The sequence below is a fragment of the Haliotis rubra genome, unplaced genomic scaffold (genome assembly GCF_003918875.1).
Source record: "Haliotis rubra isolate DU_JTF1 unplaced genomic scaffold, ASM391887v1 Scf155, whole genome shotgun sequence".
Classification (NCBI taxonomy): domain Eukaryota; kingdom Metazoa; phylum Mollusca; class Gastropoda; order Lepetellida; family Haliotidae; genus Haliotis; species Haliotis rubra.
This window is the reverse complement of record NW_025765503.1, coordinates 1,819,912-1,846,612: the sequence shown is the minus strand read 5'-3', so window position 1 is coordinate 1,846,612 and position 26,701 is coordinate 1,819,912. Positions and strand designations below refer to the sequence as shown.

General features: G+C 40.1%; 1 long non-coding RNA gene across 1 annotated transcript; it reads right to left on the bottom strand.

Moving 5' to 3' along the window:
• Positions 1-24,741: 24,741 nt before the first annotated feature.
• On the bottom strand, positions 24,742-26,175 carry LOC124270788. The gene is made up of 2 exons (XR_006896876.1): positions 25,584-26,175; positions 24,742-24,804 (listed from the first exon to the last, which is right to left on the bottom strand). It is a non-coding gene; the product is annotated as an uncharacterized LOC124270788 (long non-coding RNA).
• Between the last annotated feature and the right edge of the window lie 526 nt (positions 26,176-26,701).

Genomic DNA, 26,701 nt, shown 5'->3' with positions numbered 1-26,701 from the left:
GAACCCGGGTGTTCAGCGTGACGAGCGGACGCTTTAACCATCAGGCTACCTCACTGCCCCTTTACAATTTGGAGCCGAAATGGAATGAACTGAGGTGATAGTGACTTCTGAATGCCCACCTACGAAATCCTAATGTTACAACACACGTCCTTTAAAGGATAACCGGGTTCATCTCAAATTTAATCTTTCTATTTTAAACAAATCCCCCTCCACATACAAACCTGTTTGCTTGCTATATATTGTCAAGATTTTTTAACATTTTCAAATATGTTTAAAAAAATTCAGATATCGTTAGTTTCAGTGAGAACGTTTTATGAATATGATTAAAAGCAACAAAACCCTTTCCACAACGATAAGAAATCTCTGCTAAAGGCTGAGTCGATTTTACAATAGTGACTAGATCATGAGTATTTGCCGGTATTGAACGTGTTATCATCTTTCCTTTAAACTATGCATTTATCGAGATGTGTTTGACTGTAAAATAAATGAAAGTTGTTTATATATGCTGTTAGCTACGGCTTTATAGAAAGTGTTCAAAACAAGACATATATTGACACAACATGTGACAAATTAAGGACTTATTCGAAGTATTCTGATTCGTTTATCCGTGTTCTAATATGTTCTTATCATTTACATGTATTTCACGTTTTCAGGGTGATTCACAAATTATTTATTCAATTAGTCAGTCAATAATTCATCCACCTAACTACATTAGGGCTACTTTTAGGGGGTTGCTTTCTCAATGTCATCTTTTTGTAAGATTGTGACAAAGACTGTCAACCATTTAGATAAAGGACATGCTTACACAAATTGTCTGTTAGATTACCGCTGCAATCGTGGTACGTTTAGCAAAATGTGTGATTGACAGAACACTGTTGCAATCGTGGTATCTTTGGCAAAATGTGTGTTAGACAGAACACTGTTGCAATCGTTGTACGTTTGGCAAAATGTCTGTTAGACAGAACACTGTTGCAATCGTGGTACGTTTAGCAAAATGTGTGTTTGACAGAACACTGCTGCAATCGTGGTACGTTTGGCAAACTGTGTGTTTGACAGAACACTGTTGCAATCGTGGTACGTTTGGCAAACTGTGTGTTTGACAGAACACTGTTGCAATCGTGGTACGTTTGGCAAAATGCGTGTTAGACAGAACACTGTTGCAATCATGATACATTTGGCAAGATGTGTGTTAGACTAAACACTGTTGCAATAGTACATTTGGCAAGATGTCTTTTTGAACACTGTTGCAATCGTGGTATGTTTGACAAAATGTATGTTTGACAGAACAATGCTGCAATCGTGGTACGTTTGGCAAAATGTGTGTTAGACAGAACACTGTTGCAATCGTACATTTGGCAAGATGTCTTTTAGAACACTGTTGCAATCGTTGTACGTTTGGCAAAATGTGTGATTGACAGAACACTGTTGCAATCGTGGTACGTTTGGCAAAATGTGTGTTAGACTGAACACTGTTGCAATCATACACTTGGCAAAATGTATTTTGGAACACTGTTGCAATCGTGGTACGTTTGGCAAAATGTGTGTTAGACAGAACACTGTTGCAATCGTTGTACGTTTGACAAAATGTGTGTTAGACAGAACACTGTTGCAATCATGGTACGTTTGGCAAAATGTGTGTTAGACTGAACACTGTTGCAATCATACACTTGGCAAAATGTATTTTGGAACACTGTTGCAATCGTGGTACGTTTGGCAAAATGTGTGTTAGACAGAACACTGTTGCAATCTCGGTACGTTTGGCAAAATGTGTGATTGACAGAACACTGTTGCAATCGTTGTACGTTTGACAAAATGTGTGTTAGACAGAACACTGTTGCAATCATGATACGTTTGGCAAGATGTGTGTAAGACTGAACACTGTTGCAATGGTACACTTGGCAAAATGTATTTTAGAACACTGTTGCAATCGTGGTACGTTTGGCAAAATGTGTGTTAGACAGAACACTGTTGCAATCGTACATTTGGCAAGATGTCTTTTAGAACACTGTTGCAATCGTGGTACGTTTGGCAAAATGTGTGTTAGACAGAACACTGTTGCAATCGTGGTACGTTTGACAAAATGTGTGTTAGACAGAACACTGTTGCAATCATGATACGTTTGGCAAAATGTGTGTTAGACAGAACACTGTTGCAATCGTACATTTGGCAAGATGTCTTTTAGAACACTGTTGCAATCGTGGTACGTTTGACAAAATGTGTGTTAGACAGAACACTGTTGCAATCGTGGTACGTTTGACAAAATGTGTGTTAGACAGAACACTGTTGCAATCGTGGTACGTTTGGCAAAATGTGTGCTAGACAGAACACTGTTGCAATCGTACATTTGGCAAGATGTCTTTTAGAACACTGTTGCAATCGTGGTACGTTTGACAAAATGTGTGTTAGACTGAACACTGTTGCAATCGTGGTACGTTTGGCAAAATGTGCGTTAGACTGAACACTGTTGCAATCGTACACTTTGCAAAATGTATTTTAGAACACTGTTGCAATCGTGGTACGTTTGGCAAAATGTGTGTTAGACAGAACACTGTTGCAATCGTACATTTGGCAAGATGTCTTTTAGAACACTGTTGCAATCGTGGTACGTTTGACAAAATGTGTGTTAGACAGAACACTGTTGCAATCGTGGTACGTTTGACAAAATGTGTGTTAGACAGAACACTGTTGCAATCGTGGTACGTTTGGCAAAATGTCTGTTAGACAGAACACTGTTGCAATCGTACATTTGGGAAGATGTCTTTTAGAACACTGTTGCAATCGTTGTACGTTTGACAAAATGTGTGTTAGACAGAACACTGTTGCAATCGTGGTACGTTTGGCAAAATGTGCGTTAGACAGAACACTGTTGCAATCGTGGTACGTTTGACAAAATGTGTGTTAGACAGAACACTGTTGCAATCATGATACGTTTGGCAAAATGTACGTTAGACTGAACACTGTTGCAATCGTACACTTGGCAAAATGTCTTTTAGAACACTGTTGCAATCGTGGTACGTTTGGCAAAATGTGTGTTAGACAGAACACTGTTGCAATCGCACATTTGGCAAGATGTCTTTTAGAACACTGTTGCAATCGTGGTACGTTTGGCAAAATGTGTGTTAGACAGAACACTGTTGCAATCGTGGTACGTTTGACAAAATGTGTGTTAGACAGAACACTGTTGCAATCGTTGTACGTTTGACAAAATGTGTGTTAGACAGAACACTGTTGCAGTCGTGGTACGTTTGACAAAATGTGTGTTAGACAGAACACTGTTGCAATCGTTGTACGTTTGACAAAATGTGTGTTAGACAGAACACTGTTGCAATCATGATACGTTTGGCAAGATGTGTGTTAGACAGAACAGTGTTGCAATCGTACACTTGGCAAAATGTATTTTAGAACACTGTTGCAATCGTTGTACGTTTGACAAAATGTGTGCTAGACAGAACACTGTTGCAATCGCACATTTGGCAAGATGTCTTTTAGAACACTGTTGCAATCGTGGTACGTTTGGCAAAATGTGTGTTAGACAGAACACTGTTGCAATCGTTGTACGTTTGACAAAATGTGTGTTAGACAGAACACTGTTGCAATCGTGGTACGTTTGACAAAATGTGTTTTAGACAGAACACTGTTGCAATCATGATACGTTTGGCAAGATGTGTTAGACTGAACACTGTTGCAATCGTACACTTGGCAAAATGATTTTAGAACGTTGTTGCAAAATGGTACGTTTGGCAAAATGTGTGTTAGACAGAACACTGTTGCAATCGTACATTTGGCAAGATGTCTTTTAGAACACTGTTGCAAACGTGGTACGTCTGACAAAATGTGTGTTAGACAGAACGCTGTTGCAATCGTGGTACGTTTGACAAAATGTGTGTTAGACAGAACACTGTTGCAATCGTGGTACGTTTGGCAAAATGTCTGTTAGACAGAACACTGTTGCAATCGTACATTTGGCAAGATGTCTTTTAGAACACTGTTGCAATCGTTGTACGTTTGACAAAATGTGTGTTAGACAGAACACTGTTGCAATCGTGGTACGTTTGGCAAAATGTGCGTTAGACAGAACACTGTTGCAATCGTGGTACGTTTGACAAAATGTGTTTTAGACAGAACACTGTTGCAATCATGATACTTTTGGCAAAATGTGCGCTAGACTGAACACTGTTGCAATCGTACACTTGGCAAAATGTATTTTAGAACACTGTTGCAATCGTGGTACGTTTGGCAAAATGTGTGTTAGACAGAACACTGTTGCAATCGCACATTTGGCAAGATGTCTTTTAGAACACTGTTGCAATCATGGTACGTTTGGCAAAATGTGTGTTAGACAGAACACTGTTGCAATCGTGGTACGTTTGGCAAAATGTGTGTTAGACAGAACACTGTTGCAGTCGTGGTACGTTTGATAAAATGTGTGTTAGACACAACACTGTTGCAATCGTTGTACGTTTGACAAAATGTGTGTTAGACAGAACACTGTTGCAATCATGATACGTTTGGCAAGATGTGTGTTAGACTGAACACTGTTGCAATCGCACACTTGGCAAAATGTATTTTAGAACACTGTTGCAATCCTTGTACGTTTGACAAAATGTGTGCTGGACAGAACACTGTTGCAATCGCACATTTGGCAAGATGTCTTTTAGAACACTGTTGCAATCGTGGTACGTTTGACAAAATGTGTTTTAGACAGAACACTGTTGCAATCATGATACGTTTGGCAAAATGTGCGCTAGACTGAACACTGTTGCAATGGTACACTTGGCAAAATGTATTTTAGAACACTGTTGCAATCGTGGTACGTTTGGCAAAATGTGTGTTAGACAGAACACTGTTGCAATCGCACATTTGGCAAGATGTCTTTTAGAACACTGTTGCAATCATGGTACGTTTGGCAAAATGTGTGTTAGACAGAACACTGTTGCAATCGTGGTACGTTTGGCAAAATGTGTGTTAGACAGAACACTGTTGCAGTCGTGGTACGTTTGATAAAATGTGTGTTAGACACAACACTGTTGCAATCGTTGTACGTTTGACAAAATGTGTGTTAGACAGAACACTGTTGCAATCATGATACGTTTGGCAAGATGTGTGTTAGACTGAACACTGTTGCAATCGCACACTTGGCAAAATGTATTTTAGAACACTGTTGCAATCCTTGTACGTTTGACAAAATGTGTGCTGGACAGAACATTGTTGCAATCGCACATTTGGCAAGATATCTTTTAGAACACTGTTGCAATCGTTGTACGTTTGGCAAAATGTGTGTTAGACAGAACACTGTTGCAATCGTTGTACGTTTGACAAAATGTGTGTTAGGCAGAACACTGTTGCAATCGTTGTACGTTTGACAAAATGTGTTTTAGACAGAACACTGTTGCAATCATGATACGTTTGGCAAGATGTGTGTTAGACAGAACACTGTTGCAATCGTACACTTGGCAAAATGCATTTTAGAACACTGTTGCAATCGTGGTACGTTTGGCAAAATGTGTGTTAGACAGAACACTGTTGCAATCGTTGTACGTTTGACAAAATGTGTGTTAGACAGAACACTGTTGCAATCATGATACGTTTGGCAAGATGTGTGTTAGACTGAACACTGTTGCAATGGTACACTTGGCAAAATATATTTTAGAACACTGTTGCAATCGTGGTACGTTTGGCAAAATGTGTGTTAGACAGAACACTGTTGCAATCGTACATTTGGCAAGATGTCTTTTAGAACACTGTTGCAATCGTGGTACGTTTGGCAAAATGTGTGATTGACAGAACACTGTTGCAATCGTTGTACGTTTGACAAAATGTGTGTTAGACAGAACACTGTTGCAATCATGATACGTTTGGCAAAATGTGTGTTAGACAGAACACTGTTGCAATCGTACACTTGGCAAAATGTATTTTAGAACACTGTTGCAATCGTGGTACGTTTGGCAAAATGTGTGTTAGACAGAACACTGTTGCAATCGCACATTTGGCAAGATGTCTTTTAGAACACTGTTGCAATCGTGGTACGTTTGGCAAAATGTGTGTTAGACAGAACACTGTTGCAATCGTTGTACGTTTGACAAAATGTGTGTTAGACAGAACACTGTTGCAATCGTGGTACGTTTGACAAAATGTGTGTTAGACAGAACACTGTTTCAATCGTGGTACGTTTGACAAAATGTGTTTTAGACAGAACACTGTTGCAATCATGATACGTTTGGCAAGATGTGTGTTAGACTGAACACTGTTGCAATCGTACACTTGTCAAAATGTATTTTAGAACACTGTAGCAATCGTGGTACGTTTGGCAAAATGTGTGTTAGACAGAACACTGTTGCAATCGTTGTACGTTTGACAAAATGTGTGTTAGACAGAACACTGTTGCAATCATGATACGTTTGGCAAGATGTGTGTTAGACTGAACACTGTTGCAATGGTACACTTGGCAAAATGTATTTTAGAACACTGTTGCAATCGTGGTACGTTTGGCAAAATGTGTGTTAGACAGAGCACTGTTGCAATCGTACATTTGGCAAGATGTCTTTTAGAACACTGTTGCAATCATGGTACGTTTGGCAAAATGTGTGTTAGACTGAACACTGTTGCAATCGTACACTTGGCAAAATGTATTTTAGAACACTGTTGCAATCGTCTTACGTTTGGCAAAATGTGTTTTAGACAGAACACTGTTGCAATCGTACACTTGGCAAAATGTATTTTAGAACACTGTTGCAATCGTGGTGCGTTTGGCAAAATGTGTGTTAGACAGAACACTGTTGCAATCTCGGTACGTTTGGCAAAATGTGTGATTGACAGAACACTGTTGCAATCGTACACTTGGCAAAATGTATTTTAGAACACTGTTGCAATCGTGGTACGTTGGATAAAATGTGTGCTAGACAGAACACTGTTGCAATCATGATACGTTTGGCAAGATGTGTGTTAGACTGAACACTGTTGCAATCGTACACTTGGCAAAATGTATTTTAGAACACTGTTGCAATCGTTGTACGTTTGACAAAATGTGTGCTAGACAGAACACTGTTGCAATCACATATTTGGCAAGATGTCTTTTAGAACACTGTTGCAATCGTGGTACGTTTGGCAAAATGTGTGTTAGACCGAACACTGTTGCAATCGTTGTACGTTTGACAAAATGTGTGTTAGACAGAACACTGTTGCAATCGTGGTATGTTTGACAAAATGTGTTTTAGACAGAACACTGTTGCAATCATGATACGTTTGGCAAGATGTGTGTTAGACTGAACACTGTTGCAATCGTACACTTGGCAAAATGTATTTTAGAACACTGTTGCAATCGTGGTACGTTTGGCAAAATGTGTGTTAGACAGAACACTGTTGCAATCGTACATTTGGCAAGATGTCTTTTAGAACACTGTTGCAATCGTGGTACGTTTGGCAAAATGTGTGTTAGACAGAACACTGTTGCAATCGTGGTACGTTTGACAAAATGTGTGTTAGACAGAACACTGTTGCAATCGTGGTACGTTTGGCAAAATGTGTGTTAGACAGAACACTGTTGCAATCGTACATTTGGCAAGATGTCTTTTAGAACACTGTTGCAATCGTTGTACGTTTGACAAAATGTGTGTTAGACAGAACACTGTTGCAATCGTGGTACGTTTGGCAAAATGAGCGTTAGACAGAACACTGTTGCAATCGTGGTACGTTTGACAAAATGTGTGTTAGACTGAACACTGTTGCAATCGTACACTTGGCAAAATGTATTTTAGAACACTGTTGCAATCGTTGTACGTTTGACAAAATGTGTGTTAGACAGAACACTGTTGCAATCATGATACGTTTGGCAAGATGTGTGTTAGACTGAACACTGTTGCAATGGTACACTTGGCAAAATGTATTTTAGAACACTGTTGCAATCGTTGTACGTTTGGCAAAATGTGTGATTGACAGAACACTATTGCAATCGTTGTACGTTTGGCAAAATGTGTGTTAGACAGAACACTGTTGCAATCATGATACGTTTGGCAAAATGTGTGTTAGACAGAACACTGTTGCAATCGTACACTTGGCAAAATGTATTTGAGAACACTGTTGCAATCGTGGTACGTTTGGCAAAATGTGTGTTAGACAGAACACTGTTGCAATCGTTGGTACGTTTGGCAAAATGTGTGTTAGACAAGAACACTTTTGCAACGTGGTACGTTTGACAAAATGTGTGTTAGACAGAACACTGTTGCAATCGTTACGTGGACAAAATGTGTGTTAGACAGAACACTGTTGCAATCATGATACGTTTGGCAAAATGTGCGTTAGACTGAACACTGTTGCAATCGTACACTTGGCAAAATGTATTTTAGAACACTGTTGCAATCGTTGTACGTTTGACAAAATGTGTGTAGACAGAACACTGAATCACATATTTGGCAAGATGTCTTTTAGAACACTGTTGCAATCGTGGTACGTTTGGCAAAATGTGTGTTAGACAGAACACTGTTGCAATCGTTGTACGTTTGACAAAATGTGTGTTAGACAGAACACTGTTGCAATCGTGGTACGTTTGACAAAATGTGTTTTAGACAGAACACTGTTGCAATCATGATACGTTTGGCAAGATGTGTGTTAGACTGAACACTGTTGCAATCGTACACTTGGCAAAATGTATTTTAGAACACTGTAGCAATCGTTGTACGTTTGGCAAAATGTGTGTTAGACAGAACACTGTTGCAATCGTTGTACGTTTGACAAAATGTGTGTTAGACAGAACACTGTTGCAATCATGATACGTTTGGCAAGATGTGTGTTAGACAGAACACTGTTGCAATCGTACACTTGGCAAAATGTATTTTAGAACACTGTTGCAAACGTGGTACGTTTGGCAAAATGTGTGTTAGACAGAACACTGTTGCAATCGTTGTACGTTTGGCAAAATGTGTGTTAGACAGAACACTGTTGCAATCGTACACTTGGCAAAATGTATTTTAGAACACTGTTGCAATCATGGTACGTTTGGCAAAATGTGTGTTAGACAGAACACTGTTGCAATCGTACACTTGGCAAAATGTATTTTAGAACACTGTTGCAATCGTGGTACGTTTGGCAAAATGTGTGTTAGACAGAACACTGTTGCAATCGTACACTTGGCAAAATGTATTTTAGAACACTGTTGCAATCGTTGTACGTTTGACAAAATGTGTGTTAGACAGAACACTGTTGCAATCTCGGTACGTTTGGCAAAATGTGTGATTGACAGAACACTGTTGCAATCGTACATTTGGCAAGATGTCTTTTAGAACACTGTTGCAATCGTTGTACGTTTTGCAAAATGTGTGATTGACAGAACACTGTTGCAATCGTTGTACGTTTGACAAAATGTGTGTTAGACAGAACACTGTTGCAAACGTACACTTGGCAAAATGTATTTTAGAACACTGTTGCAATCGTGGTACGTTTGGCAAAATGTGTGTTAGACAGAACACTGTTGCAATCGTTGTACGTTTGAGAAAATGTGTGTTAGACTGAACACTGTTGCAATGGTACACTTGGCAAAATGTATTTTAGAACACTGTTGCAATCGTTGTACGTTTGGCAAAATGTGTGATTGACAGAACACTATTGCAATCGTTGTACGTTTGGCAAAATGTGTGTTAGACAGAACACTGTTGCAATCATGATACGTTTGGCAAAATGTGTGTTAGACAGAACACTGTTGCAATCGTACACTTGGCAAAATGTATTTGAGAACACTGTTGCAATCGTGGTACGTTTGGCAAAATGTGTGTTAGACAGAACACTGTTGCAATCGCACATTTGGCAAGATGTCTTTTAGAACACTGTTGCAATCGTGGTACGTTTGGCAAAATGTGTGTTAGACAGAACACTGTTGCAATCGTTGTACGTTTGACAAAATGTGTGTTAGACAGAACACTGTTGCAATCGTGGTACGTTTGACAAAATGTGTTTTAGACAGAACACTGTTGCAATCATGATACGTTTGGCAAGATGTGTGTTAGACTGAACACTGTTGCAATCGTACACTTGGCAAAATGTATTTTAGAACACTGTTGCAATCGTTGTACGTTTGCCAAAATGTGTGTTAGACAGAACACTGTTGCAATCATGATACGTTTGGCAAGATGTGTGTTAGACTGAACACTGTTGCAATCGTACACTTGGCAAAATGTATTTTAGAACACTGTTGCAATCGTGGTACGTTTGGCAAAATGTGTGTTAGACAGAACACTGTTGCAATCGTACACTTGGCAAAATGTATTTTAGAACACTGTTGCAAACGTGGTACGTTTGGCAAAATGTGTGTTAGACAGAACACTGTTGCAATCGTTGTACGTTTGACAAAATGTGTGTTAGACAGAACACTGTTGCAATCATGATACGTTTGGCAAGATGTGTGTTAGACTGAACACTGTTGCAATCGTACACTTGGCAAAATGTATTTTAGAACACTGTTGCAATCGTGGTACGTTTGGCAAAATGTGTGTTAGACAGAACACTGTTGCAATCGTACACTTGGCAAAATGTATTTTAGAACACTGTTGCAAACGTGGTAAGTTTGGCAAAATGTGTGTTAGACAGAACACTGTTGCAATCGTTGTACGTTTGACAAAATGTGTGATTGACAGAACACTGTTGCAATCGTACACTTGGCAAAATGTATTTTAGAACACTGTTGCAATCGTGGTACGTTTGGCAAAATGTGTGTTAGACAGAACACTGTTGCAATCGTACACTTGGCAAAATGTATTTTAGAACACTGTTGCAATCGTTGTACGTTTGGCAAAATGTGTGTTAGACAGAACACTGTTGCAATCTCGGTACGTTTGGCAAAATGTGTGATTGACAGAACACTGTTGCAATCGTACATTTGGCAAGATGTCTTTTAGAACACTGTTGCAATCGTTGTACGTTTGGCAAAATGTGTGATTGACAGAACACTGTTGCAATCGTTGTACGTTTGACAAAATGTGTGTTAGACAGAACACTGTTGCAAACGTACACTTGGCAAAATGTATTTTAGAACACTGTTGCAATCGCGGTACGTTTGGCAAAATGTGTGTTAGACAGAACACTGTTGCAATCGTTGTACGTTTGACAAAATGTGTGTTAGACAGAACACTGTTGCAATCATGGTACGTTTGGCAAAATGTGTGTTAGACTGAACACTGTTGCAATGGTACACTTGGCAAAATGTATTTTAGAACACTGTTGCAATCGTTGTACGTTTGGCAAAATGTGTGTTAGACAGAACACTGTTGCAATCGTACACTTGGCAAAATGTATTTTAGAACACTGTTGCAATCGTGGTACGTTTAGCAAAATGTGCGTTAGACAGAACACTGTTGCAATCTCGGTACGTTTGGCAAAATGTGTGATTGACAGAACACTGTTGCAATCGTTGTACGTTTGACAAAATGTGTGTTAGACAGAACACTGTTGCAATCATGATTCGTTTCGCAAAATGTGTGTTAGACAGAACACTGTTGCAATCGCGTACACTTTGGCAAAATGTATTTTAGAACACTGTTGCAATCGTGATACGTTTGACAAAATGTGTGTTAGACATAACACTGTTGCAATCATGATACGGTTTGCAAAATGTGTGTTAGACTGAACACTGTTGCAATCGTACACTTGGCAAAATGTATTTTAGAACACTGTTGCAATCGTGGTACGTTTGGCAAAATGTGTGTTAGACAGAACACTGTTGCAATCGTACATTTGGCAAGATGTCTTTTAGAACACTGTTGCAATCGTGGTACGTTTGACAAAATGTGTTTTAGACAGAACACTGTTGAAATCATGGTACGTTTGACAAAATGTGTGTTAGACAGAACACTGTTGCAATCGTGGTACGTTTGGCAAAATGTGTGTTAGACAGAACACTGTTGCAATCGTACATTTGGCAAGATGTCTTTTAGAACACTGTTGCAATCATGATACGTTTGACAAAATGTGCGTTAGACTGAAAACTGTTGCAATCGTACACTTGGCAAAATGTATTGTAGAACACTGTTGCAATCGTGGTACGTTTGGCAAAATGTGTGATTGACAGAACGCTGTTGCAATCGCACATTTGGCAAGATGTCTTTTAGAACACTGTTGCAATCGTGGTAAATTTGGCAAAATGTGTGTTAGACAGAACACTGTTGCAATCGTGGTACGTTTGGCAAAATGTGTGTTAGACAGAACACTGTTGCAGTCGTGGTACGTTTGACAAAATGTGTGTTAGACAGAACACTGTTGCAATCGTTGAACGTTTGACAAAATGTGTGTTAGACAGAACACTGTTGCAATCATGATACGGTTTGCAAAATGTGTGTTAGACTGACAGAACACTGTTGAACACTGCTGCAATCGTGGTACGTTTGGCAAAATGTGTGTTAGACAGAACACTGTTGCAATCGTACATTTGGCAAACATGTTGCAATTGGTACGAACAAAATGTTGCAATCTGTTGCAATCATGGTACGTTTGGCAAAATGTGTGTTAGACAGAACACTGTTGCAATCGTGGTACGTTTGGCAAAATGTCTTTTAGAAACACTGTTGCAATCGTACATTTGGCGATGTTTTAGAACACTGTTGCAAACGATGTGGCAAAATGTGCGTTAGACTGAAAACACTGTACACTGGCAAAATGTCTTTAGAACACTACAATCGTTGTACGCAAAATGTGTATTTGTTGCAATGAACACTGTTGCAATCGTTGTACGTTTGGCAAAATGTGTGATTGACAGAACACTATTGCAATCGTTGTACGTTTGGCAAAATGTGTGTTAGACAGAACACTGTTGCAATCATGATACGTTTGGCAAAATGTGTGTTAGACAGAACACTGTTGCAATCGTACACTTGGCAAAATGTATTTGAGAACACTGTTGCAATCGTGGTACGTTTGGCAAAATGTGTGTTAGACAGAACACTGTTGCAATCGCACATTTGGCAAGATGTCTTTTAGAACACTGTTGCAATCGTGGTACGTTTGACAAAATGTGTGTTAGACAGAACACTGTTGCAATCGTTGTACGTTTGGCAAAATGTGTGTTAGACAGAACACTGTTGCAGTCGTGGTACGTTTGACAAAATGTGTGTTAGACAGAACACTGTTGCAATCGTTGTATGTTTGACAAAATGTGTGTTAGACAGAACACTGTTGCAATCATGATACGTTTGGCAAAATGTGCGTTAGACTGAACACTGTTGCAATCGTACACTTGGCAAAATGTATTTTAGAACACTGTTGCAATCGTTGTACGTTTGACAAAATGTGTGCTAGACAGAACACTGTTGCAATCACATATTTGGCAAGATGTCTTTTAGAACACTGTTGCAATCGTGGTACGTTTGGCAAAATGTGTGTTAGACAGAACACTGTTGCAATCGTTGTACGTTTGACAAAATGTGTGTTAGACAGAACACTGTTGCAATCGTTGAACGTTTGACAAAATGTGTTTTAGACAGAACACTGTTGCAAGCATGATACGTTTGGCAAGATGTGTGTTAGACTGAACACTGTTGCAATCGTACACTTGGCAAAATGTATTTTAGAACACTGTAGCAATCGTTGTACGTTTGGCAAAATGTGTGTTAGACAGAACACTGTTGCAATCATGATACGTTTGGCAAGATGTGTGTTGGACTGAACACTGTTGCAATCGTACACTTGGCAAAATGTATTTTAGAACACTGTTGCAATCGTGGTACGGTTTCCAAAATGTGTGTTAGACAGAACACTGTTGCAATCGTACACTTGGCAAAATGTATTTTAGAACACTGTTGCAAACGTGGTACGTTTGGCAAAATGTGTGTTAGACAGAACACTGTTGCAATCGTTGTACGTTTGACAAAATGTGTGTTAGACAGAACACTGTTGCAATCATGATACGTTTGGCTAGATGTGTGTTAGACTGAACACTGTTGCAATCGTACACTTGGCAAAATGTATTTTAGAACACTGTTGCAATCGTGGTACGTTTGGCAAAATGTGTGTTAGACAGAACACCGTTGCAATCGTACACTTGGCAAAATGTATTTTAGAACACTGTTGCAAACGTGGTACGTTTGGCAAAATGTGTGTTAGACAGAACACTGTTGCAATCGTTGTACGTTTGACAAAATGTGTGATTGACAGAACACTGTTGCAATCGTACACTTGGAAAAATGTATTTTATAACACTGTTGCAATCGTGGTACGTTTGGCAAAATGTGTGTTAGACAGAACACTGTTGCAATCGTACACTTGGCAAAATGTATTTTAGAACACTGTTGCAATCGTTGTACGTTTGGCAACATGTGTGTTAGACAGAACACTGTTGCAATCTCGGTACGTTTGGCAAAATGTGTGATTGACAGAACACTGTTGCAATCGTACATTTGGCAAGATGTCTTTTAGAACACTGTTGCAATCGTTGTACGTTTGGCAAAATGTGTGATTGACAGAACACTGTTGCAATCGTTGTACGTTTGACAAAATGTGTGTTAGACAGAACACTGTTGCAAACGTACACTTGGCAAAATGTATTTTAGAACACTGTTGCAATCGTGGTACGTTTGGCAAAATGTGTGTTAGACAGAACACTGTTGCAATCTCGGTACGTTTGACAAAATGTGTGTTAGACAGAACACTGTTGCAATCATGGTACGTTTGGCAAAATGTGTGTTAGACTGAACACTGTTGCAATGGTACACTTGGCAAAATGTATTTTAGAACACTGTTGCAATCGTGGTACGTTTGGCAAAATGTGTGTTAGACAGAACACTGTTGCAATCGTACACTTGGCAAAATGTATTTTAGAACACTGTTGCAATCGTGGTACGTATAGCAAAATGTGCGTTAGACAGAACACTGTTGCAATCTCGGTACGTTTGGCAAAATGTGAGATTGACAGAACACTGTTGCAATCGTACGTTTGACAAAATGTGTGTGTTAGACAGAACACTGTTGCAATCATGATTCGTTTCGCAAAATGTGTGTTAGACAGAACACTGTTGCAATCGTACACTTGGCAAAATGTATTTTAGAAGAACACTGTTGCAATCGTGATACGTTTGACAAAATGTGTGTTAGACATAACACTGTTGCAATCATGATACGGTTTGCAAAATGTGTGTTAGACTGAACACTGTTGCAATCGCACATTTGGCAAGATGTCTTTTAGAACACTGTTGCAATCGTGGTACGTTTGGCAAAATGTGTGTTAGACAGAACACTGTTGCAATCGTACATTTGGCAAGATGTCTTTAGAACACTGTTGCAATCGTGGTACGTTTGACAAAATGTGTTTTAGACAGAACACTGTTGAAATCATGGTACGTTTGACAAAATGTGTGTTAGACAGAACACTGTTGCAATCGTGGTACGTTTGGCAAAATGTGTGTTAGACAGAACACTGTTGCAATCGTACATTTGGCAAGATGTCTCTTTAGAACACTGTTGCAATCATGATACGTTTGACAAAATGTGCGTTAGACTGAAAACTGTTGCAATCGTACACTTGGCAAAATGTATTGTAGAACACTGTTGCAATCGTGGTACGTTTGGCAAAATGTGTGTTAGACAGAACACTGTTGCAGTCGTGGTACGTTTGACAAAATGTGTGTTAGACAGAACACTGTTGCAATCGTTGAACGTTTGACAAAATGTGTGTTAGACAGAACACTGTTGCAATCATGATACGGTTTGCAAAATGTGTGTTAGACTGAACACTGTTGCAATCGTACACTTGGCAAAATGTATTTTAGAACACTGTTGCAATCGTTGTACGTTTGGCAAAATGTGTGTTAGACAGAACACTGTTGCAATCGTACATTTGGCAAGATGTCTTTTAGAACACTGTTGCAATCGTGGTACGTTTGACAAAATGTGTGTTAGACAGAACACTGTTGCAATCATGGTACGTTTGACAAAATGTGTGTTAGACAGAACACTGTTGCAATCGTGGTACGTTTGGCAAAATGTGTTTTAGACAGAACACTGTTGCAATCGTACATTTGGCAAGATGTCTTTTAGAACACTGTTGCAATCATGATACGTTTGGCAAAATGTGCGTTAGACTGAAAACTGTTGCAATCGTACACTTGGCAAAATGTATTTTAGAACACTGTTGCAATCGTGGTACGTTTGGCAAAATGTGTGTTAGACAGAACACTGTTGCAATCGCACATTTGGCAAGATGTCTTTTAGAACACTGTTGCAATCGTGGTAAGTTTGGCAAAATGTGTGTTAGACAGAACACTGTTGGAATCGTGGTACGTTTGGCAAAATGTGTGTTAGACAGAACACTGTTGCAGTCGTGGTACGTTTGACAAAATGTGTGTTAGACAGAACACTGTTGCAATCGTGGTACGTTTGACAAAATGTGTGTTAGACAGAACACTGTTGCAAATCATGATACGTTTGGCAAGATGTGTGTTAGACTGAACACTGTTGCAATCGTACACTTGGCAAAATGTATTTTAGAACACTGTTGCAATCGTGGTACGTTTGGCAAAATGTGTGCTAGACAGAAAACTGTTGCAATCGCACATTTGGCAAGATGTCTTTTAGAACACTGTTGCAATCGTGGTACGTTTGGCAAAATGTGTGTTAGACAGAACACTGTTGCAATCGTTGTACGTTTGGCAAAATGTGTGTTAGACAGAACACTGTTGCAATCGTGGTACGTTTGACAAAATGTGTTTTAGACAGAACACTGTTGCAATCATGATACGTTTGGCAAGATGTGTGTTAGACTGAACACTGTTGCAATCGTACACTTGGCAAAATGTATTTTAGAACACTGTTGCAATCGTGGTACGTTTGGCAAAATGTGTGTTAGACAGAACACTGTTGCAATCGTTGTACGTTTGACAAAATGTGTGTTAGACAGAACACTGTTGCAATCATGATACGTTTGGCAAGATGTGTGTTAGACTGAACACTGTTGCAATGGTAGACTTGGCAAAATGTATTTTAGAACACTGTTGCAATCGTGGTACGTTTGGCAAAATGTGTGTTAGACAGAACACTGTTGCAATCGTACATTTGGCAAGATGTCTTTTAGAACACTGTTGCAATCGTTGTACGTTTGGCAAAATGTGTGATTGACAGAACACTGTTGCAATCGTGGTACGTTTGACAAAATGTGTGTTAGACAGAACACTGTTGCAATCATGATACGTTTGGCAAAATGTGTGTTAGACAGAACACTGTTGCAATCGAACACTTGGCAAAATGTATTTTAGAACACTGTTGCAATCGTGGTACGTTTGGCAAAATGTGTGTTAGACAGAACACTGTTGCAATCGCACATTTGGCAAGATGTCTTTTAGAACACTGTTGCAATCGTTGTACGTTTGGCAAAATGTGTGTTAGACAGAACACTGTTGCAATCGTGGTACGTTTGGCAAAATGTGTGTTAGACAGAACACTGTTGCAGTCGTGGTACGTTTGACAAAATGTGTGTTAGACAGAACACTGTTGCAATCGTGGTACGTTTGACAAAATGTGTGTTAGACAGAACACTGTTGCAATCATGATACGTTTGGCAAGATGTGTGTTAGACTGAACACTGTTGCAATCGTACACTTGGCAAAATGTATTTTAGAACACTGTTGCAATCGTGGTACGTTTGGCAAAATGTGTGTTAGACAGAACACTGTTGCAATCGTGGTACGTTTGACAAAATGTGTGCTAGACAGAAAACTGTTGCAATCGCACATTTGGCAAGATGTCTTTTAGAACACTGTTGCAATCGTGGTACGTTTGGCAAAATGTGTGTTAGACAGAACACTGTTGCAATCGTTGTACGTTTGACAAAATGTGTGTTAGACAGAACACTGTTGCAATCGTGGTACGTTTGACAAAATGTGTTTTAGACAGAACACTGTTGCAATCATGATACGTTTGGCAAGATGTGTGTTAGACTGAACACTGTTGCAATCTCGGTACGTTTGGCAAAATGTGTGATTGACAGAACACTGTTGCAATCGTACATTTGGCAAGATGTCTTTTAGAACACTGTTGCAATCGTTGTACGTTTGGCAAAATGTGTGATTGACAGAACACTGTTGCAATCGTTGTACGTTTGACAAAATGTGTGTTAGACAGAACACTGTTGCAAACGTACACTTGGCAAAATGTATTTTAGAACACTGTTGCAATCGTGGTACGTTTGGCAAAATGTGTGTTAGACAGAACACTGTTGCAATCGTTGTACGTTTGACAAAATGTGTGTTAGACAGAACACTGTTGCAATCATGGTACGTTTGGCAAAATGTGTGTTAGACAGAACACTGTTGCAATGGTACACTTGGCAAAATGTATTTTAGAACACTGTTGCAATCGTGGTACGTTTGGCAAAATGTGTGTTAGACAGAACACTGTTGCAATCGTACACTTGGCAAAATGTATTTTAGAACACTGTTGCAATCGTGGTACGTATAGCAAAATGTGCGTTAGACAGAACACTGTTGCAATCTCGGTACGTTTGGCAAAATGTGTGATTGACAGAACACTGTTGCAATCGTGGTACGTTTGACAAAATGTGTGTTAGACAGAACACTGTTGCAATCATGATTCGTTTCGCAAAATGTGTGTTAGACAGAACACTGTTGCAATCGTACACTTGGCAAAATGTATTTTAGAACACTGTTGCAATCGTGATACGTTTGACAAAATGTGTGTTAGACATAACACTGTTGCAATCATGATACGGTTTGCAAAATGTGTGTTAGACTGAACACTGTTGCAATCGTACACTTGGCAAAATGTATTTTAGAACACTGTTGCAATCGTGGTACGTTTGGCAAAATGTGTGTTAGACAGAACACTGTTGCAATCGTACATTTGGCAAGATGTCTTTTAGAACACTGTTGCAATCGTGGTACGTTTGACAAAATGTGTTTTAGACAGAACACTGTTGAAATCATGGTACGTTTGACAAAATGTGTGTTAGACAGAACACTGTTGCAATCGTGGTACGTTTGGCAAAATGTGTGTTAGACAGAACACTGTTGCAATCGTACATTTGGCAAGATGTCTTTTAGAACACTGTTGCAATCATGATACGTTTGACAAAATGTGCGTTAGACTGAAAACTGTTGCAATCGTACACTTGGCAAAATGTATTGTAGAACACTGTTGCAATCGTGGTACGTTTGGCAAAATGTGTGTTAGACAGAACACTGTTGCAGTCGTGGTACGTTTGACAAAATGTGTGTTAGACAGAACACTGTTGCAATCGTTGAACGTTTGACAAAATGTGTGTTAGACAGAACACTGTTGCAATCATGATACGGTTTGCAAAATGTGTGTTAGACTGAACACTGTTGCAATCGTACACTTGGCAAAATGTATTTTAGAACACTGTTGCAATCGTTGTACGTTTGGCAAAATGTGTGTTAGACAGAACACTGTTGCAATCGTACATTTGGCAAGATGTCTTTTAGAACACTGTTGCAATCGTGGTACGTTTGACAAAATGTGTGTTAGACAGAACACTGTTGCAATCATGGTACGTTTGACAAAATGTGTGTTAGACAGAACACTGTTGCAATCGTGGTACGTTTGGCAAAATGTGTTTTAGACAGAACACTGTTGCAATCGTACATTTGGCAAGATGTCTTTTAGAACACTGTTGCAATCATGATACGTTTGGCAAAATGTGCGTTAGACAGAACACTGTTGCAATCGTACACTTGGCAAAATGTATTTTAGAACACTGTTGCAATCGTGGTACGTTTGGCAAAATGTGTGTTAGACAGAACACTGTTGCAATCGCACATTTGGCAAGATGTCTTTTAGAACACTGTTGCAATCGTTGTACGTTTGGCAAAATGTGTGTTAGACAGAACACTGTTGCAATCGTGGTACGTTTGGCAAAATGTGTGTTAGACAGAACACACTGTTGCAGTCGTGGTACGTTTGACAAAATGTGTGTTAGACAGAACACTGTTGCAATCGTGGTACGTTTGACAAAATGTGTGTTAGACAGAACACTGTTGCAATCATGATACGTTTGGCAAGATGTGTGTTAGACTGAACACTGTTGCAATCGTACACTTGGCAAAATGTATTTTAGAACACTGTTGCAATCGTGGTACGTTTGGCAAAATGTGTGTTAGACAGAACACTGTTGCAATCGTGGTACGTTTGACAAAATGTGTGCTAGACAGAAAACTGTTGCAATCGCACATTTGGCAAGATGTCTTTTAGAACACTGTTGCAATCGTGGTACGTTTGGCAAAATGTGTGTTAGACAGAACACTGTTGCAATCGTTGTACGTTTGACAAAATGTGTGTTAGACAGAACACTGTTGCAATCGTGGTACGTTTGACAAAATGTGTTTTAGACAGAACACTGTTGCAATCATGATACGTTTGGCAAGATGTGTGTTAGACTGAACACTGTTGCAATCGTACACTTGGCAAAATGTATTTTAGAACACTGTTGCAATCGTGGTACGTTTGGCAAAATGTGTGTTAGACAGAACACTGTTGCAATCGTTGTACGTTTGACAAAATGTGTGTTAGACAGAACACTGTTGCAATCATGGTACGTTTGGCAAAATGTGTGTTAGACTGAACACTGTTGCAATGGTACACTTGGCAAAATGTATTTTAGAACACTGTTGCAATCGTGGTACGTTTGGCAAAATGTGTGTTAGACAGAACACTGTTGCAATCGTACACTTGGCAAAATGTATTTTAGAACACTGTTGCAATCGTGGTACGTATAGCAAAATGTGCGTTAGACAGAACACTGTTGCAATCTCGGTACGTTTGGCAAAATGTGTGATTGACAGAACACTGTTGCAATCGTGGTACGTTTGACAAAATGTGTGTTAGACAGAACACTGTTGCAATCATGATTCTGTTTCGCAAAAATGTGTGTTAGACAGAACACTGTTGCAATCGTACACTTGGCAAAATGTATTTTAGAACACTGTTGCAATCGTGATACGTTTGACAAAATGTGTGTTAGACATAACACTGTTGCAATCATGATACGGTTTGCAAAATGTGTGTTAGACTGAACACTGTTGCAATCGTACACTTGGCAAAATGTATTTTAGAACACTGTTGCAATCGTGGTACGTTTGGCAAAATGTGTGTTAGACAGAACACTGTTGCAATCGTACATTTGGCAAGATGTCTTTTTAGAACACTGTTGCAATCGTGGTACGTTTGACAAAATGTGTTTTAGACAGAACACTGTTGAAATCATGGTACGTTTGACAAAATGTGTGTTAGACAGAACACTGTTGCAATCGTGGTACGTTTGGCAAAATGTGTGTTAGACAGAACACTGTTGCAATCGTACATTTGGCAAGATGTCTTTAGAACACTGTTGCAATCATGATACGTTTGACAAAATGTGCGTTAGACTGAAAACTGTTGCAATCGTACACTTGGCAAAATGTATTGTAGAACACTGTTGCAATCGTGGTACGTTTGGCAAAATGTGTGTTAGACAGAACACTGTTGCAGTCGTGGTACGTTTGACAAAATGTGTGTTAGACAGAACACTGTTGCAATCGTTGAACGTTTGACAAAATGTGTGTTAGACAGAACACTGTTGCAATCATGATACGGTTTGCAAAATGTGTGTTAGACTGAACACTGTTGCAATCGTACACTTGGCAAAATGTATTTTAGAACACTGTTGCAATCGTTGTACGTTTGGCAAAATGTGTGTTAGACAGAACACTGTTGCAATCGTACATTTGGCAAGATGTCTTTTAGAACACTGTTGCAATCGTGGTACGTTTGACAAAATGTGTGTTAGACAGAACACTGTTGCAATCATGGTACGTTTGACAAAATGTGTGTTAGACAAAACACTGTTGCAATCGTGGTACGTTTGGCAAAATGTGTTTTAGACAGAACACTGTTGCAATCGTACATTTGGCAAGATGTCTTTTAGAACACTGTTGCAATCATGATACGTTTGGCAAAATGTGCGTTAGACTGAAAACTGTTGCAATCGTACACTTGGCAAAATGTATTTTAGAACACTGTTGCAATCGTGGTACGTTTGGCAAAATGTGTGTTAGACAGAACACTGTTGCAATCGCACATTTGGCAAGATGTCTTTTAGAACACTGTTGCAATCGTGGTAAGTTTGGCAAAATGTGTGTTAGACAGAACACTGTTGGAATCGTGGTACGTTTGGCAAAATGTGTGTTAGACAGAACACTGTTGCAGTCGTGGTACGTTTGACAAAATGTGTGTTAGACAGAACACTGTTGCAATCGTGGTACGTTTGACAAAATGTGTGTTAGACAGAACACTGTTGCAATCATGATACGTTTGGCAAGATGTGTGTTAGACTGAACACTGTTGCAATCGTACACTTGGCAAAATGTATTTTAGAACACTGTTGCAATCGTGGTACGTTTGGCAAAATGTGTGCTAGACAGAAAACTGTTGCAATCGCACATTTGGCAAGATGTCTTTTAGAACACTGTTGCAATCGTGGTACGTTTGGCAAAATGTGTGTTAGACAGAACACTGTTGCAATCGTTGTACGTTTGGCAAAATGTGTGTTAGACAGAACACTGTTGCAATCGTGGTACGTTTGACAAAATGTGTTTTAGACAGAACACTGTTGCAATCATGATACGTTTGGCAAGATGTGTGTTAGACTGAACACTGTTGCAATCGTACACTTGGCAAAATGTATTTTAGAACACTGTTGCAATCGTGGTACGTTTGGCAAAATGTGTGTTAGACAGAACACTGTTGCAATCGTTGTACGTTTGACAAAATGTGTGTTAGACAGAACACTGTTGCAATCATGATACGTTTGGCAAGATGTGTGTTAGACTGAACACTGTTGCAATGGTAGACTTGGCAAAATGTATTTTAGAACACTGTTGCAATCGTGGTACGTTTGGCAAAATGTGTGTTAGACAGAACACTGTTGCAATCGTACATTTGGCAAGATGTCTTTTAGAACACTGTTGCAATCGTTGTACGTTTGGCAAAATGTGTGATTGACAGAACACTGTTGCAATCGTGGTACGTTTGACAAAATGTGTGTTAGACAGAACACTGTTGCAATCATGATACGTTTGGCAAAATGTGTGTTAGACAGAACACTGTTGCAATCGTACACTTGGCAAAATGTATTTTAGAACACTGTTGCAATCGTGGTACGTTTGGCAAAATGTGTGTTAGACAGAACACTGTTGCAATCGCACATTTGGCAAGATGTCTTTTAGAACACTGTTGCAATCGTTGTACGTTTGGCAAAATGTGTGTTAGACAGAACACTGTTGCAATCGTGGTACGTTTGGCAAAATGTGTGTTAGACAGAACACTGTTGCAGTCGTGGTACGTTTGACAAAATGTGTGTTAGACAGAACACTGTTGCAATCGTGGTACGTTTGACAAAATGTGTGTTAGACAGAACACTGTTGCAATCATGATACGTTTGGCAAGATGTGTGTTAGACTGAACACTGTTGCAATCGTACACTTGGCAAAATGTATTTTAGAACACTGTTGCAATCGTGGTACGTTTGGCAAAATGTGTGTTAGACAGAACACTGTTGCAATCGTGGTACGTTTGACAAAATGTGTGCTAGACAGAAAACTGTTGCAATCGCACATTTGGCAAGATGTCTTTTAGAACACTGTTGCAATCGTGGTACGTTTGGCAAAATGTGTGTTAGACAGAACACTGTTGCAATCGTTGTACGTTTGACAAAATGTGTGTTAGACAGAACACTGTTGCAATCGTGGTACGTTTGACAAAATGTGTTTTAGACAGAACACTGTTGCAATCATGATACGTTTGGCAAGATGTGTGTTAGACTGAACACTGTTGCAATCGTACACTTGGCAAAATGTATTTTAGAACACTGTTGCAATCGTGGTACGTTTGGCAAAATGTGTGTTAGACAGAACACTGTTGCAATCGTTGTACGTTTGACAAAATGTGTGTTAGACAGAACACTGTTGCAATCGTACACTTGGCAAAATGTATTTTAGACAGAACACTGTTGCAATCGTTGTACGTTTGGCAAAATGTGTGTTAGACAGAACACTGTTGCAATCGTGGTACGTTTGGCAAAATGTGTGTTAGACAGATCACTGTTGCAATCGCGGTACGCTTGGCAAAATGTGTGTTCGACAGTGCTGTGCTAATTCAACTACAGTACAAATACCATGGCAATGATAGAAAGGCATTTATAAAAAAGTGAGTGATGATAACATTGGCCTTGATGCAACGTTGGTCAAGCTTCCAAAAAATGACCCGTGTTATATTGTCACCTGGGAATATTTAGTATTTTTTTCTGTTTTACCGGTTATTGTGACACGTGAAGATCCAGGTTAGAATTGATCTTCAGCAACCCATGCTTGTCGTAAGAGGCGACAGGTGGGATCGGGTGGTCAGGCTCGCTGACTTGGTTGCCACATGTAATCGGTTCCTAATTTAAGCTCATGCTGTTGAACACTGGATTGTCTGGTCCAGACTCGATTATTTACAAACCCCCTCAGACAGCGGGAATATTGCCGAATGCGGCGTTGACAACAAACAAACAAACAAACCCGACAGTTGCGGAGACCATTCTGTGGGTGGTGTTGTGGTACACACTGTTAAGATGGATGTATCTGTGCCAATGTTTTTGTGTTATTATGTCAACTGTGGATGTCCTTAAAAAATTTCTTTCACAAAATGAATCCTAGTGTAATCCCATCTGTATCACAATAACAAACTTGTGATTGTTTAAGAAAACACAACACCAACGCCTCCTAATTCCTGAAACAGTTTATTCATCCGTATCCAGATCTTTCAAAAACGTTGAATGCATGAGACCTGTGAACAGACAGCGAAATCATTTAAAATGAACTCCTGTATTTGAGCAAACATAATACAGCGTCTTCGAAGCAAATTTTGAATTTAAACTGCTTGTACAGCTGAGTAAGTTTGTTTTCTTTAAACAATATCTCACCAATATCACAACGCGGCACAATGAGTGAGTGAGTGAGTTGTTGGGTGGGTTTCGAGTGAGTGAGTGAGTGGATAGTTGGGCGGGTTTCGAGGGAGTGAGTGAATGAGGAAATATCACGGCGAGGGACACCAGGAAAAGGCTTCACAGATGCTGCCCAACGAATGGGGATTCGAACCCGGGACGAGCGACATATTTAACCACTTGGTCCTTGAACTACTAGGCTACACCATCCACCTGAACATAATAGGGAAGAAACTATCGCTATTATTCAAATAATTGTTTATTGTGTAATTTGTCATGATTATTAAACAGCGTTTTCAAAAATATTCGAAGCATATTACAACGGAAATTCCCCCCAAAGTCTTCACATCTTTCCACCACGTTGGGAATCGAACCCTGGTCGTTTGCGCAACGTGGTAACGCGTTAAACGAGAAGGCACTACATCGCATCATAGTGAGTGAATACGTTTAGTTTTACGCCGCATTTAGCAATATTCCAGCAATAACACGGCGGGGGACCCAGAAATGGGCTAACACATTGAACTCATGTGGGGAATCGAACCCGGATCTTCGGTGCAGCGAACGAACGTTGTAACCACTAGGCTAACCCACCGCCCCATCGCATCGTAAACATCCTAAGTACCTCCACTTCTGTCCTTTAGTATGTTCCCTTCACGAGAGATTGCGGTGGGGTTCTCACTCTGGCTCTGAGAGGAGAGTCGAAAATGTCGGAGACAAAATCACCAAAACGGCCAAAGGCGGGAACGTCGCCGAAGAAGCCTCTTCTGATGCCTCTCCTAAGGCCTCTCCTAAGGCGTCTGGTTAAACCTCCACTTAAGCCACTGGTTGGACCCCCGGCGAAGCCGGTGAAGCCGTTGACTACGCCTCCGGTGAAGCCGCTGAAGCCGGTGGGTGGTCCTCCGGTGAGGCCGCTTACAACGGTGGGTGCGCCTCCTGTGATCCCGATGGGTGAGCCTCCGTTGAAGCCGCTGAAGCCGTTGACTGCCCCTCCTGTGAAGCCGCTGAAGCCGGTGGGTGGTCCTCCGGTGAGGCCGCTTACAACGGTGGGTGCGCCTCCTGTGATCCCGATGGGTGAGCCTCCGTTGAAGCCGCTGAAGCCGTTGACTGCCCCTCCGGTGAAGCCGCTGAAGCCGGTGGGTACTCCTCCGGTGAAGCCGCTGAGGCCGGTGAACGATCCTCCGGTGAGTCCGCTTACGCCGGTGGGTGCGCCGACGGTGGGTCTCCCAGCGATGATGACCGACCCGTGTGAAGGCCCACACAGCAGCACAGCCACCAGAATAACAACAGCACACCTCATTTCCGGATATCTAAAATATAAGGACCTTGGTTATTTTCTGGCCAAAATATATAGATTTAACGGTATTGTCTCTACAATCATAGGCGGATCCAGAGGTCTCTCTGTGTGTGTGTGCGTGCGTGCGTGCGTGCGTGCGTGCGCCCCTCCCTCCTTTTGTCCTGAAAATTTATTGAATGACCATTGAAAATCGTGAAGACGGGTGAAAATGAAGTGTGCACCCCCCTTTCTCAATAGTGTGAATCCCCCTTTCTCAAAAAGCTGTATCCGCCCCTGCTCTTGTCATTTGTCCTTGTGTGTCCAATTTTACATTTTTTTAAATCTTTTACAGCTGCCGTGCCTAACATTATTCAAGCAACGGCAGCCGGTAAATATTCGAGATAGGGCCAGACAATCGAGTGATTGAGATTAGAAGCAACAATCAACATCACCGGTTTATGATCATA